We start from the raw sequence: 14,335 nt of genomic DNA on the forward strand, positions 1-14,335 counted from the left end.
ATCATCCTGAGTGAGGTAACCCAAACCCAGAAAGATAGTCATGGTATGTACTCACTCATAAGTGGATTCTAGATATAAAATAAAGAACAATCAGACCACAACCCATAGAACCATAGAGGCTATATATATAGCATGGAGGTCCCTAGGACGACTGTGGCTTATAATAAATTTTGGTTTTACTCAATTATTGAAAAAAAAAATAACCAAATGAATGGAAACACATGAACTATGAACCAAAGGCTGAGGGGCCCGCAGCTGGATCAGGCCCTCTGAATAGGTGAGACAGTTGATTGGCTTGATCAGTTTGGGAGGCAACTAGGCAGTGGGACCAAGTCCTGTGCTCATTGCATGAGTTGGCTGTTTGAAACCTGGAGCTTATGCAGGGACACTTGGCTCAGTCTGGGAGGAAGGGACTGGACCTGCCAGGACTGGGTCTACCAGGTTGATCTCAGTCCTCGGGGGAGGATTTGCCCTGGAGGAGGTGGGAATGGGGGGTGGACTGGGAGTAAGGGGAGGGCGTGGGAGGGGGGAGAATAGGGGAACCTGTGGCTAATATGTAGAACTGAATGGTATTGTAAAATAAAATAAAATTTTAAAAAAATTTAAAAAAAAAACAAAAATAAATAAAATAAAAAAAAACAAACAAATTCAGAGCCAGTTATTGGGGTGAACACTGGAAGGTCAGAGAGACAAAACAAGCCACAGCTACCTCACCTTGCCAATTCCTCAGCTAATCCTGTTTCCTCAGACTAGAAGCCTCTGAGTCCTCATCCAGAATGAATCTCAGCTGAACTGCTGCAAAAGCCTAAAAGCTTAACCAGGCTCTAATTCCTGGTTTTCACGCCTTATATACCTTTCTGCTTTCTGACATCACTTCCTGGGATTAAAGGTGTGAGTCACCATGCCTGGCTGTTTCCAGTGTGGCTTTGGATGGATCTCTGCCTTTGGAATGCTAGGATTAAAGGTGTGTGTGCTACCATTGCCTAACCTCTATGTTTAATATAGTGGCTGTTCTGTTCCCTGACCCCCAGATAAGTTTATTAGGGTGTACTATATTGGGGAACACAATACCACCACAGGGCTGGAATTCTGATGGCCTGAATGGCCTCTGGTCCAGTAGGCGGTTGCTGCTCAAGTTTGGGGCTAGAGTTTTGGCTGTGTGTGTGTGGTCTCTGATCTGGCAATGGGTCCTCGGGGGTTCAGGATCCTGCCCTGGCTTCTGGTGGGATAGGAGGCTTCTGCCTAGTTTTCAGGGAGTTGTATGTTATAGAGTGGTCTCTGGGGATCAGGATGCTGGCCTGGTCTCTGATGGGGTGGGAGGCTCACACCAGAGGTATAGGCAGTGACATGGTGATGAGGAAAGGAGGAGCAATTGTAGTTATGCTGGGTGAGCACAGGTGGGGTGGGGGGCAGTCTTACCTGGGGTTCAGGATGCAGGCCTGGATTCTGGTAGAATAGGAGGCTTCTTCCAGAAGTGTGGGCCAGGATATGGTCAGGACCTGGTTTCTTATCCTGAGACTGACATTTTCTGTCTATAACAATGCAAGCCATATAAACTTCCCATGTTCCAACTTCCTCATCTGAGAAAGTCATGAACTTGATCATTGATTTAAGATGCACAGAATATTGGATGCACAGCCAGGTGCTTTGCACAAGATGATATGTATGAGGGGGACTGGTAATTGTAAATGACTTTCTACTGCATCCCAATTACTGTGAAAATCAGTGAGTTGATTCATGGTGATGTATAAAAGTTCAGTTCTTATGTCTGATCATCTAGGTCCTGATCCCATTGTGTCATTGACCATGTAGAGATGTTTGTACATATTGCTGATACTGAGCTTCCTTATACAGAAACACTGAATCGATTTTTTCCAAGTGACATTTCCAAGTGATGAGAAACAAGACTAGACTGCACTCATGCACAGAAGGACCGCACACCTGGAAAGAAAATGTATATAAGTTTTTTAAAAGTGGTGTCATTTGACTTTGTTTCTTCATTTTAATCTCTGTACCTTCGAACATCCTTGGACATCCGACTGAAGAATTTAGACTTTATCTTTGTTGTGTGACCTTTTCTGAATTGTCTATTTCTATCCATCCTAGATGGGAAAACAACAGACTAAAGAAGCAATCCCATTCATATTCAGTTTGGTGAACCAGAGTTTTGGGGAATACGTACAGGAGTGTGATGAGGGAATACTTACAAGGATCATGAAACAGATGCATCAGCAGAGAATCTCTTGCACCAGAGTGTATGCTGACGCAGGAAGCCTGCATCACGCCAGTTCCCCAACCAGCTACACCACTGGAAATGTCTTTCCCCCCAGTAGCTGTTTACTGCTTATGTGACAACAGAGAAGGGCTTCCTGAGTCAGGTAACTTTCTAATTTCATGAGCTCAGGTATGATTCCTCCCTCCCTCAAGGGGGGAACATTGCAATGTAGAGGAAACCATTAGACAACATTCTTACAAAGGAAAGTTAGTGAAATATTTTACTCGGGGATAAAACATAGCCATGACTAAATTCCCAGGGTGTTAGGAAAACTTAAGGGATTGAAGACATGACTCTGTGGATTAAGAGTGCTTGCTTCTGTAGAAGAGGACTAGGGTTCTCTCCCAAGCACCCACATAGCTACTCACAATCATCCCTATCTCCAGTTCCAGGGAATCTAACACTCTCTTCTGCCATACTCAGGCACCAGGTGCACACATAGCACACATATATACATGCAGGCAAGTACTCACAAAGATAAAATAAAGCTAAATATTCTTTTTAAAACTTAAGAAGCAACCATGTATGAAAATTAATACATTTTTCTAAGTTCCTATGATTGTATTTATCACAGGTGATGATGTAGAGAAAAGACCTACACAGCATTTCTGACTTTGATGTTGGATACTTGTGTTCTAATGTGATGTCCTTAGGATATAAAGCAAGGCTATTTTAAGAAAAGTAATAAATTAGAAATCAGAAACAGAAGCTTAATCCATGGCCACAGGTAAACCTTTCATGTTTCTAGTCATCTCCTCTTTTATCTCTTCTTCCTTAAAATTGGTAGAAGGGTCTGAAAACTATATAAAGTGATGAGAAAAAAAGCCACGTGGCAACAGAGTCAGCCCGAGATGGGCAACATGGTCTCTGCCAACAGAGGAGCTGAGCTTTACAATGATAGAGTATGGCTACGAGGCAATTATAAATCAATAATGACATTTTAAATTTACTTTGTGAAAACTGAGTGGGAATATTTCCACTCAATGTGGTATTTAATTAATTCATTGTCAATATGTGATAGGGTTATGCTAAACTTTGATTATAATTTCTAGAGCATTTAATTGTTGGTACATAAACTCATCCTTTAAATTTCCTTTTAGAGCTAAGGGCAAAAATGGAAGCGAGCCCTGAGCCCTGGTTATTGGTAAAGGTCAGTTGCCATGATCACATAGATCCTCATTATGAATCATGGAGTCATAAAGACTTACAAAATCTCTAAATCTATAGAATGAAAAGAATGTAAAAGAATTATTGTTTAAGGAGAGGCTGTACTTGTTATTAAGGTGCGTCGTTTCAGTTAGAGACTTAATGTTGGAATGCAGTTAGCAAATATACTCTCTACTTAAAAGTATGAATTGTAGGGACTTGAGAAATGACTTGGTGATTAAGAGTGCTTGCTATTCTTGCAGAAAACCAGAGCTCAATTCCAGCACCCATGTCAAGCAACTCACAACTACCTGTAACTCCAGTTCCAGGGAATCCAACACCCTCTGCTGGTCTCAGAAAACAACTGCATTTATGTGGACTCAATGGGTACAAGCATGTGTATATACATCTAATTAAAAAGAATTCTAAAAATCTTTTTTAATGTGTGCATTGCTATGTGATCTTTAAAAACAATGTGTGTTCCATTTTTGAAGCATTCATTCCTATCTTTATTTAGGAAGCTTAGTCCCTTCCCTAACCAGGGCAGACACCTACACTAGGAAAGTGGTATCCAATTTCAACTATTCTGGCAGGTGGTGGTCTGATTTTTAATTTCTTGAAATCTACAAATATACTCTTTGAGAGAGACTCTTAGCTCAAAATGTATTTCTTTAGAAAGACTCACCGAGATGTCTGAAGAAAAGAAAATACTACCACAAGCCATGTACTTAGGCAGTCTCTTTCAAGCACCACTTAATGGCATTGAGCTGAACCACGGATCAGGGTTTGAAGTCTGACGTGGCCACTTTCAGCTCTACAATCACAGATGCCCCAGGATAGGGAGCGTGTATGGCTCTGGGTTAGCCTCTATTATTGACGAGGCTTGGGGAGGAAGAGAGGAAATAGGAAGGACAGGCTATTTCTGTGAAGAGGAAGGAATTGAAAGTGGAGCGAGAATGAAAGTATAATGAAGGATGCTGCCATCTGGTTGGTCAAGGAGTGTCAGAGAAGGAAAACCCGACACAAGGCAGTCTGTTGCCATGGGAAAACAGATGGCATGCATCTGCTTGGAATTTTTCAGTAGTGGAGTTAAATTTTTCAGGGGTAAAAGAAAAGAGTAAAACTTAAAATACACAGAATAGCAATCACGCTTAGTATCTGTGAATTTAGTCCAATATTTTCACACTATACATTTAGCTTTTTATCTACTCTCACACAAGTTCAGCAGAACTGTCCCTCAACCTCTGGTTCATGTTTTACATTTACTACAAGGTAATGGTTAAATTAACAACTACTATAGATATGTATACAAATATGTTGTAGAAAACATACCTTCTGAACTATTGTCTAAACAGATTATATAATGATGGTGTATTATTAATAATTTGGGGAAGGAAGTCAGGATCTTAGACACATTTAATTCATGAAAGAGTCTGATATAGGGTTTTAGAACTAACTCGTGGAAACTCCTGGACAAGTGCTGTATCATATAATCCCTGGCATAACATAAGCCAGATGAAAGTCTATGCAGAAATCTCCCTGCAGTAAATGCTGAGAACAAGCATTTAAATACACTCAACTAGACACTACTGTATGTCACTGGCATTGGTGTACACAATCTCATTAGAGCTCAGATTTACAGTAAAGTATAGCCTTGCGCTATCTTAGTTTAGGTAGCATAAGCATGGAGCCAAACAAAAGTAATTTCCTTTGCAAGAATATACATCACATTTAACTATCTAACCTTGGAGAACTTACTTTGCTGGTTGAAATGCATGATATCCTTCAGGTAGACCAGACCTTGCAGTTTGTGCTATCTTGGAAGTTTTGCTGAGGCCTCTCGAATTCTGCAAATACAGAGAGGCACTATCACAGGATGTAATGACTGTAGACACATTAAAGGCATTGAGCAGTCAGCAATTTGCAGCATGGTGGAACTCAGAGCACAGCTTAAGGTTGTAACCCAAGTTTCTTCCAAGGGATGACATTTTATTGAAATGGCTCCAGGTCTGTGAAGACCATCACTACCAGAGTCTGATGGATATTTTCTTCCTTTCTGAGGCTAGCATCTAAGAGTCTTTCATCTGCAAATTGTGAATCAAAGTATAAACTTGGAAAGATTTTCAGATTGTTAGAAATAGAAAGGAACTGTAATTTATTTTGGTTAGTTAGAGGAAAGTTTTACTGTTGTGTGATATTTTGATTGCCTTCTGATGTTCCTGAGAATGACAATAAAGTTTGTTTTGAAACTGAGAGCAAAGCTAGCTACTAGATGACCAAAATTAACCATAGAGGTCTTGCAGGACTGAGGACAGATTGAGAAACAGGAAGTAGTATGGCAGAGCAAAGAGAGAGTCTTGGCTTTTTTGTATGGAACGAAGGAGAGAGTCATTTATCTGCTGCTTCTCTGATCACTCAGGTTCTTACCCAGATATCTGATCTGATTCCCAAGTTTTTACTGATAAATGATAATTAGATAAATGCATCATGTGGCATCCAACTCGGGGCACAAAATCACGAGGTAGCCACTTGCCCCTGGGTACCTCCAGAGCTGCCACCACTACTGGCTTTTTTCTCCCTCACCCCAAGCCCTTTGAGTGAGTCTGTGATTTTCCTGTTGTAGCCTCTCTACAACAGACTCCAGCTGCCACCCATTCCCAGCCCCAAACTCCACAGGTGCTTGGGCTCCAAATGCCATAGGAATTAGCACCCACCACCAGCCAGCTCTGTCCTTCGGGCAACCCTGTGCCCTTACATCCCACCACATGTGCTTCTTCTGCACATGATGTTCCCATGTCAACTTTTCAGGAGGCTGACTTCCTCTGGATAACCTTCTCGGGCTGCTGCCACACCAGGTCAACTGCCTTGATACCCTGCCCAGGCTTCTGTTGTTGCTATGACTGCCACACACTCTCAGCTACCAGGTATGCATGAGTTGTGAGTAGCTGCAGCCGCCCTCAGCCAGGCTGTACACCACCTGTGTTCTCTGCCCAGACGTGCTATGCAGAAACAGCCAGCCTCACACTTCACTGTCATGATCAGCAGATCTGCTGAGACATCTGGGAATTCTTAAGTGAGGGAGGAATTAGTTTTAAAAAAGTTTTCCCCCCACATTAAAAATGGGAAACATTATGATGCAGAGTTAGGTCTCTATATAGTTCCACAATGGGTGGTTTGAAAATGGAACAGTTAAATGAAGGAATAATCAACTGGGATTGACATAATATCAATTATAATCATTATCAGTTTGGTAGTTCATTTTTTTCTTTTTTCTTTCTTTTCTTTTTTCTTTTTTTTTTTTTTTTTTTTTCCGAGACAGGGTTTCCCTGTGTAGCTTTGCGCCTTTTCCTGGAACTCACTGGGTGGTCCAGGCTGGCCTAGAACTCACAGAGATCCTCCTGGCTCTGCCTTCCGAGTGCTGGGATTAAAGGCGTGCGCCACCCCCGCCCAGCCAATAGTTCATTTTTTTTATGCCTAAAAAAGTTGTTTGATGTTGGTTGCAAATACAAAAAATTGACTGACAAGATACAATCCTTAGAAAGACATATTAATGAAACTAAGAAAAATATTCACACACAAAGGAGTTTAGAACAGAAGCTACCATACCATTGCATTATAAAACTGAGGAGGAGCAGCCCAAGGTTATTAGGAAACCAACCTTAATTTATCCAATTACTATTCAAGAGCGACCACCAGATGATGGGCACCACCAGGGTTGTTCAGAAGTTAAGTGGCATCCCATAGAAATGTTATATTTGAAGAGATTGAAGGAAGCAATAGTTTCATATGGTATGCATTCACCTTTTGTAAAGTTGATGTTAAATTCATGGGTCACACTGAACACAATTATTCCACAAAACTGGAAAGATTTAGTTACAGCATATTGGAAGCTGGTCCTCAGTTATAATGGAAAACATGGTGGATAGATGAAGGTAGGGTCATAGAACAATGAGGTAAGGCTAGAGGTTATGAGATTTCACAAGATAAAATTCTTGGTGAGGCCATTATGCTAATGTGGAAAGACAGAGTAAATTTGATGATCACATCTTGGCCCTATACCACACAGCAGCTTTGAATGCTTGGGACAGGATTAAAGAATCAGGAAAAAGGAGTGAGCCATTTACTAAAATTATACAAGGCCCAAAAGAAGCCTTCACTGATTTTTTTTTTACAAAGATTGTAAATAGAATGATATCAGATCCAGAAGTTAAACAAATATTAATTGAATCTTTGGCTTTTGAAAATTCTAATTCAGAATGCAAAGGGGTGATTAGGTCTTTAAAGGTAGGATCAACACCAGTAGATGAATGGATTAGAAATACAGCTGATATTGGATTTCATGCTTATGATAATACTTGGATTGGAGAAATTATTTCTAAAAATTTTAAGAAAAACCAAAAGGTTAGATGTTTTAATTGTGGTAAATCAGGTCATCTGAAAAGGGATTATAGGCAAGACATTCCTAGGAACAATGTTTTTTTTTTTTTTTTTCTTTCCTAGAGATAATCCAAACAGAAGGCCCTAGCCTTCTGGAATATACAGAAGGTATGGCAAAGGCTGGCACTGGACTAATGAATGTAGATCAAAATGGGACGGGCAAAGTAACCCTTTGCCATCAGGAAATGCCTTACTAGGCCTCTTGCAGGCCCCCATGTCAAATTTGGCTCAATCATTCCCTGTCATTATTGGAGAAACTCCTCCACAGAGCAATTAAAAGACTTAATGTCTGTTGTGATTACCATACTCTTCTGAATGACAAAACAGCTTTATTTGATAAAACAAAAATTTTTAGGAGAGACCATAAAAAAATATTTTGGCAAACTTCTATAAGTGATCAAAGACCAAAGTTGAAAAATACAAATAAATGGCATTGAAATTAATAGTTTAGTAGACACAGGGATAGATGTAATATTAATTGCACTAAAATCTTGGCATCCAAATTGGCCTCTTCAGGAGGTGAAGCTTCTAGGGATTGGAATTTTATCTTAGGTAAAACAAAGTGCAAGATGGCTCGAGTGTATAGAGCCAGAAGGACAAAGGGGAAAGTTAAAGCCATATGTGGCTAGCATAGTAATGAATTTATGGGGACATGATTTGTTACAGCAATAGAATACCCAGATTAATTCCTCCAATCTCAGAAACAAACCATAAACTAGCATATGATTCTAAGAAAAAAAAATTACAAGATAGTATCAAGAACAGTCTCACCATTCAGGCTGTACATAAACAGGGCACAAGCCGGGAGGTGGTGGCGCACGCCTTTAATCCCAGCACTCGGGAGGCAGAGCCAGGTGGATCTCTGTGAGTTCGAGGACAGCCTGGGCTACCAAGTGAGTTCCAGGAAAAGGCACAAAGCTACACAGAGAAACTCTGTCTCGAAAAAAAAAAAAAAAGAAAAAAAAAAAACAAAAAACAAAAAACAAAACAAAACAAAAAAAAAAAAAACAGGGCACAACAGCTGCTGATCTTTTAAAGGTATCAACAGCCCTACCTTTAAAATGGTTGACTGACAAGCCTGTCTGGGTGGAACAATGACCTTTGACAACAGAAAATTTTCAGGCCTTAGAACATCTGGTACAGAAACATCTAAATACTCAACATATTGAAGAATTGACCAGTTCTTGGAATTCTTCTATATTTGTCATTAAAAAGAAAGCTGGAAAGTGGAGAATGGTAAGAGATCTAAGAGCTATTAACAAGATGGTTCAGCCAATGGGTTCTTTACAGCCTGAAATTCTCTTGCCTTCTCTGTTACCTAAAGGATGGTCTATTATAGTGATTAATTTAAAAGATTGCTTTTTTAGTACACCTTTACAAGAACAGGATAGAGGAAAAAATTTGCCTTTGCAGTGCCTACTTAAAACAATTCCCAGCCTATTAGAAGCTATCAGTGGAAATTCTTCCATGGGGATGTTAAATAGCCCTACCTTGTATCAATATTTTGTACAACAGCCATTGGAAATAATTTGTAATCAGTTCCCTCAATCTATAATTTACCATTATATGAGTATCTTACTAGTGGATTCAAATGCAGATACCATAAAGAAAATGTTTGAAGAAGTAAAAATATTTTTGCCTTGTTGGGGATTGCAAATTGCTCCTAAAAATACAAAGAGGAGATTCTGTCAATTACCTAGAATATAAGATAGGTTTACAAAAAATTCAACCACAGAAAGTACAAATCAGGAGAGCTCAATTATGAACTCTTAATGATTTTCAAAAATTGCTAGAGATATTAACTGACTATAGACTACAATTGGATTAATAATTCAAGAACTAAGTAACTTATTTCAAAGTGTACTCAAAGAAATGAAATACAGCAAATGGAAGTGTTTCATTTTGCAGAGCTTGGAAAATTAAAATATGTACACCATACCATTGATAAATATTCAGGATTTCAATGGGCAACTGCTTTGAGTTCTGAAAAGGCTGATTCTGTAATTACACATTTATTAGAAGTTATGGCCATCATAGGGATACTTGTACAAATTAAGACTGACAATACTCCAGCATATGTCTCTAGTAAAATGGAACAATTTTTTGCATATTACAACATAAAGCATATTATAGGTATATCCACACAATCCTACTGGGCAAACAGTTATAGAAAGACCTAAGGTTATTTTTGTTTTATATATACTTTTGTTTAAGATGTTTTTGTAATTGATACAAATTTACAGTTATTTTTGTTAGAACATACTGGACATATTTCTACTCTTGTTTAAGGTATTGTACCTATGCAGTTCATTTAACAATGTAATGTAAATTTCTAGTCCTTGAAAGTTACGAAATTCTTTAAGATAATTAAGAAGTGTAGATTAGTATTTAGTCATCTATAACAATCAAATTTGTGGCCATGTTTGATATGTTTTCAAGGTCAAGCAGAGATATATTTTAGGCAGGGGTCTTCAAACACTTCAGAGAGCTACAGAATATGGCATTTAAGATGTTTTAATAACATAGATTATTTTTATGACAATGTGACATGTCTGCTCCTGACAGCACCAATCTATTTCACAAAAGATGATGGATACTGAAGAACCTCCATATGGAGTTTGTTTTCTTTGTGACAAAAGTTACCCACTGGGTAAGAAACTGTCCTTACCTCAACTGCTGACAATATGCTGTTCAAATTGGACAAGCAAGACACTAAAGAAAACTACTGCCAAACTTTGCCAAGACAAGGCGGGATAGTCCTTCAAAATTCCTGCTTCACAGAAAAGTCTGTCAGATATTCTAAAACTGTAGATTGAAGATGCATACCCCAACATTACAGAGGAACCTTAGGTGACTGTCCAGGCAGCCAGCTATTTCTGACATTTCTATAGTTTGGAAGTTGTTTGCTCTGTACTTCCTGTTTACTTAAGTAACATTTTATCCTTCTTGGGTCTCTGATGAAGATTGAAGACTTGATAGTTATAGTTTTCCTTGTTACAAAATTCAGAAAAGAAACTCACAAAAGGGGTATAAAGTGTATAAGGTTGAGAGTCATAAAAGCTTAAATTGTTTATCTAAGAAAATGTTTGAGGTGTAAAAAAATAGTTTTAGGTTAGTAATACAAGTTAGGATAGAAAGTGAATTAGGCACAAAACTTTGGACTCACCCAGATAGGATAGAAAATGGAGTATTTTCTCTGAATTGGCCTAATGCAAATGGACTGGACATTATGAATGTAATTCTTACCTGATCATTGTTCTTATTGTATATAATTTTTCTGTGTCAGAGTTAACTCCCCCCATTTATTTAGACAAAAAGAAGGAAATGTGTGATATTTTTATTGCATTCCGACACTCTCAAGACCAACAATAAAGTTTGTTTTGAATCAGAGGGCAGACGCTAGCTACTAGATGACCAAAATTTACCATCGAGATTTTTGAGGATTGAGTACAGATAGACAAGAAGTAGTAGGGCCAGGCTTAGAGAGGGTCTCAGCCTTTTTGTATCAAGGAACAAAAGAGAGAGGAGGTCACTGGTTGCTTCTCTGTCACTTCTCTGATCGTTCAGGTTGTCCCAATATCCCATGTTTTATTGACAAAGAATAATTAGATAAACACATCAATTTTCAACTATTATAAGAGAAGTAAACAAAATACTCGGTGCTTTGAGAGTAAACTGTACTTTATTTAGGGAGCATTATTTTGCAGAACTATATCTAAGTCTTAGTTGGCTAGTACTCTATGTATGCCCTTTTATAGAACAGCAGAAGACTGCTCACTTAACCACATGCCACTAAGGAAATATGAGGAAATGCATTACTTTTATTCCAAGAAGTACTCATTACAATGTTCTTAATGGCAAGATGGCTAGGTCTGAGCATTAGCAATTGTCTTAAGGTGTTGCTCTTTGGAATCATGACTCCAGATCAACCAGGAATGGAAACTCAAGGTTAGTCTTCTTCTTCTTCTTCTTCTTCTTCTTCTTCTTCTTCTTCTTCTTCTTCTTCTTCTTCTTCTTCTTCTTCTTCTTCTTCTTCTCCTTCTTCTTCTCCTCCTCCTCCTCCTCCTCCTCCTCCTCCTCCTCCTCCTCCTCCTCCTCCTCCTCCTCCTCCTTCTTAGTCTTCTTTTGACCTAATCCATGAACCGCATTGTATAGACAATGTATTTTAATTACATTTTTTTTTTTATGAAATTGAAAGTGTTTCTAAAATGGTTCTGGCTATTGGTCTGGCTGACTGTTCATCAAAAACCCAGAAAGGAAAGTTTGGTAAAATCAGTTATTGCTGAAATTCAGCTAGCATCAGAATGGTGGTATGTTCAGCATTTATTAGTGCTAGACACAAGTGTAGGAATAAACTAGGAGAAGGTGGGAGTAAACAATTGTAACCAGCATCCAAAGATCAGAGAACACAGTCTGTCTTTATCTGAAGATACTTTTCCTTGATCCCTTGCTGCTGGGAACCAAGGTAGTTTCCCTGACTTTAAAAGACCACTGGTGAGCCGGTTGGTGGTGGTGCACGCCTTTAATCCCAGCACTCGGGAGGCAGAGCCAGGCGGATCTCCGTGAGTTCGAGGCCAGCCTGGGCTACCAAGTGAGTTCCAGGAAAGGTGCAAAGCTACACAGAGAAACCCTGTCTCAAAAAACAAACAAACAAACAAACAAACAAACAAACAAACAAAAAAAGACCACTGGTGAGACAACAGAAGGATTGTTAAGAGGGGAAAGCAAACTTTGTATGATGTAGGGTTCTTTATCTGCATTGGGGAATGGATTTGAATGTGTTTTAACAAAAAGTTTCCTGTGATATCAAACAGAACATAAATATCAGAATACAGTGTGGCCTCTTTACTTCTTCATTGCAGCAATTTCAGGAAAAGAATCATGATCAATAGCGTGCATTTGGTGAGTGGAGGTGTTTGGTGGGGTGTGGGTGTGGCCAGGGTCTACTCAGCACAGAATCTCTCTGTCATTACATTTGTGGAAACAGAAAAGCCGGAACATTCTTATCTGAAGCAGAGTCTAGAGTCTATAGAAACAATGAAAGAAAGGCACTAAAGGAAATGCTTAGAGAGGTCCTTATGAGCGAGTGGAAAGGAAAGAACATGGAAGGAAATACTCATATGTCATCGAAGCTCAAGATGCACTTGTTGGAGAGGCCCTACCCTTGGTTTTGATTATGTCACAGATTCTCTCTCTCTCTCTCTCTCTCTCTCTCTCTCTCTCTCTCTCTCTCTCTCTCTCTCTCGTAATTGTCAGTTGTTCCAAATGAAAATGTAAATACTACTCAGATCATCCACAGGGAATTAGTTCCAGGAACCTTGGAAATGCCCAGATCCACAGATACTCAAAGTCCTTATGTAAAATAGCAATGGCTTATATATAACCCCCACACACTCCTGTAGAGTAGAAATCATCTTTAGTTTACTTATGATTCCTAAAACAATGTAAATGCTATGAAAATAAATGTAAAATAATTTTAAGTCTTCTGTACAGAATTAAGTGGGTTTTTGTTTGTTTGTTTGTTTCTTTTCTGTTTTGGAATATTCTCTCTCTGAGTTTGGTTGAATCTACAGGTGCAGACCCCAAGCTGTACAATATGGGAGTCTGATAATGTTTACCTAAGGGCACAGGCGTGGCTTCATTTCCTGTGTCCTTCCCCATGTCCCCATTTTCTGAACTTTCTTCTTTTTGTCATTCTCCTTGAGATATGTACTATTTGAAGGGCTACAGCCTGAGTAATAGTGGTCAAATCAGGATTTTCAATTAAAGGTTCATTTTCAATTAAAGCTTAATTGTCATTGGCTGCAATGTGGCCAGCACAAATGACAGCTGAGATTCCTGCTGGCCACATTGCAGCCTTGCTAGAGCAATAAATGACAGTGCACAGCAGAAACATAATAAAATAAAAAAGAAACCCCGTGGTGTTAAATTTTATTTTCATTGTAAACTACTATGTAATCAAGGCCCCAAATTATTAAACTAGCATAACAATGTTTATTCCTTTAATAGCATCAGTAATATGCTGTGTTATATCCATATCATCTGTGGAGTCAGCTCTATTATGATCAAATAGCTACCTGACTAAGAATCTTTCTTGCTACTGTCTTTTAAAATAAGAAATGAACATTAATTTTCAATAGCTAACATACTGGTTATGTTCAATTTTAGAGCATAACTGGGACAGGCGTTGTTTCTAGTTTGTACAACAAATCCTTCTACTTTCTCCTTCCTCCTCCTCTTTTACAGTTTTGTTAGTTTGTTTTTATGTCTGAAGGACTCTATACATATGAAAGAGAAGCTGGGCTCATCTATAAAAATATCTTGACCTTAAATTCTCCCGAAAAGCAGACCATGGTTTGCAAATAAATTTTGGATCCAGTGGCAGGATGTGTTGAGTATTTTGTTTCAAACTTTTGATTGAAAATGAAGGATTTTATTAAATAATACATTTTCCTGGCACAGTCAAACACCTGGATT

This window comes from Peromyscus maniculatus, chromosome 5 (assembly GCF_049852395.1).
Source record: "Peromyscus maniculatus bairdii isolate BWxNUB_F1_BW_parent chromosome 5, HU_Pman_BW_mat_3.1, whole genome shotgun sequence".
In the NCBI taxonomy this organism is placed as follows: Eukaryota; Metazoa; Chordata; class Mammalia; order Rodentia; family Cricetidae; genus Peromyscus; species Peromyscus maniculatus.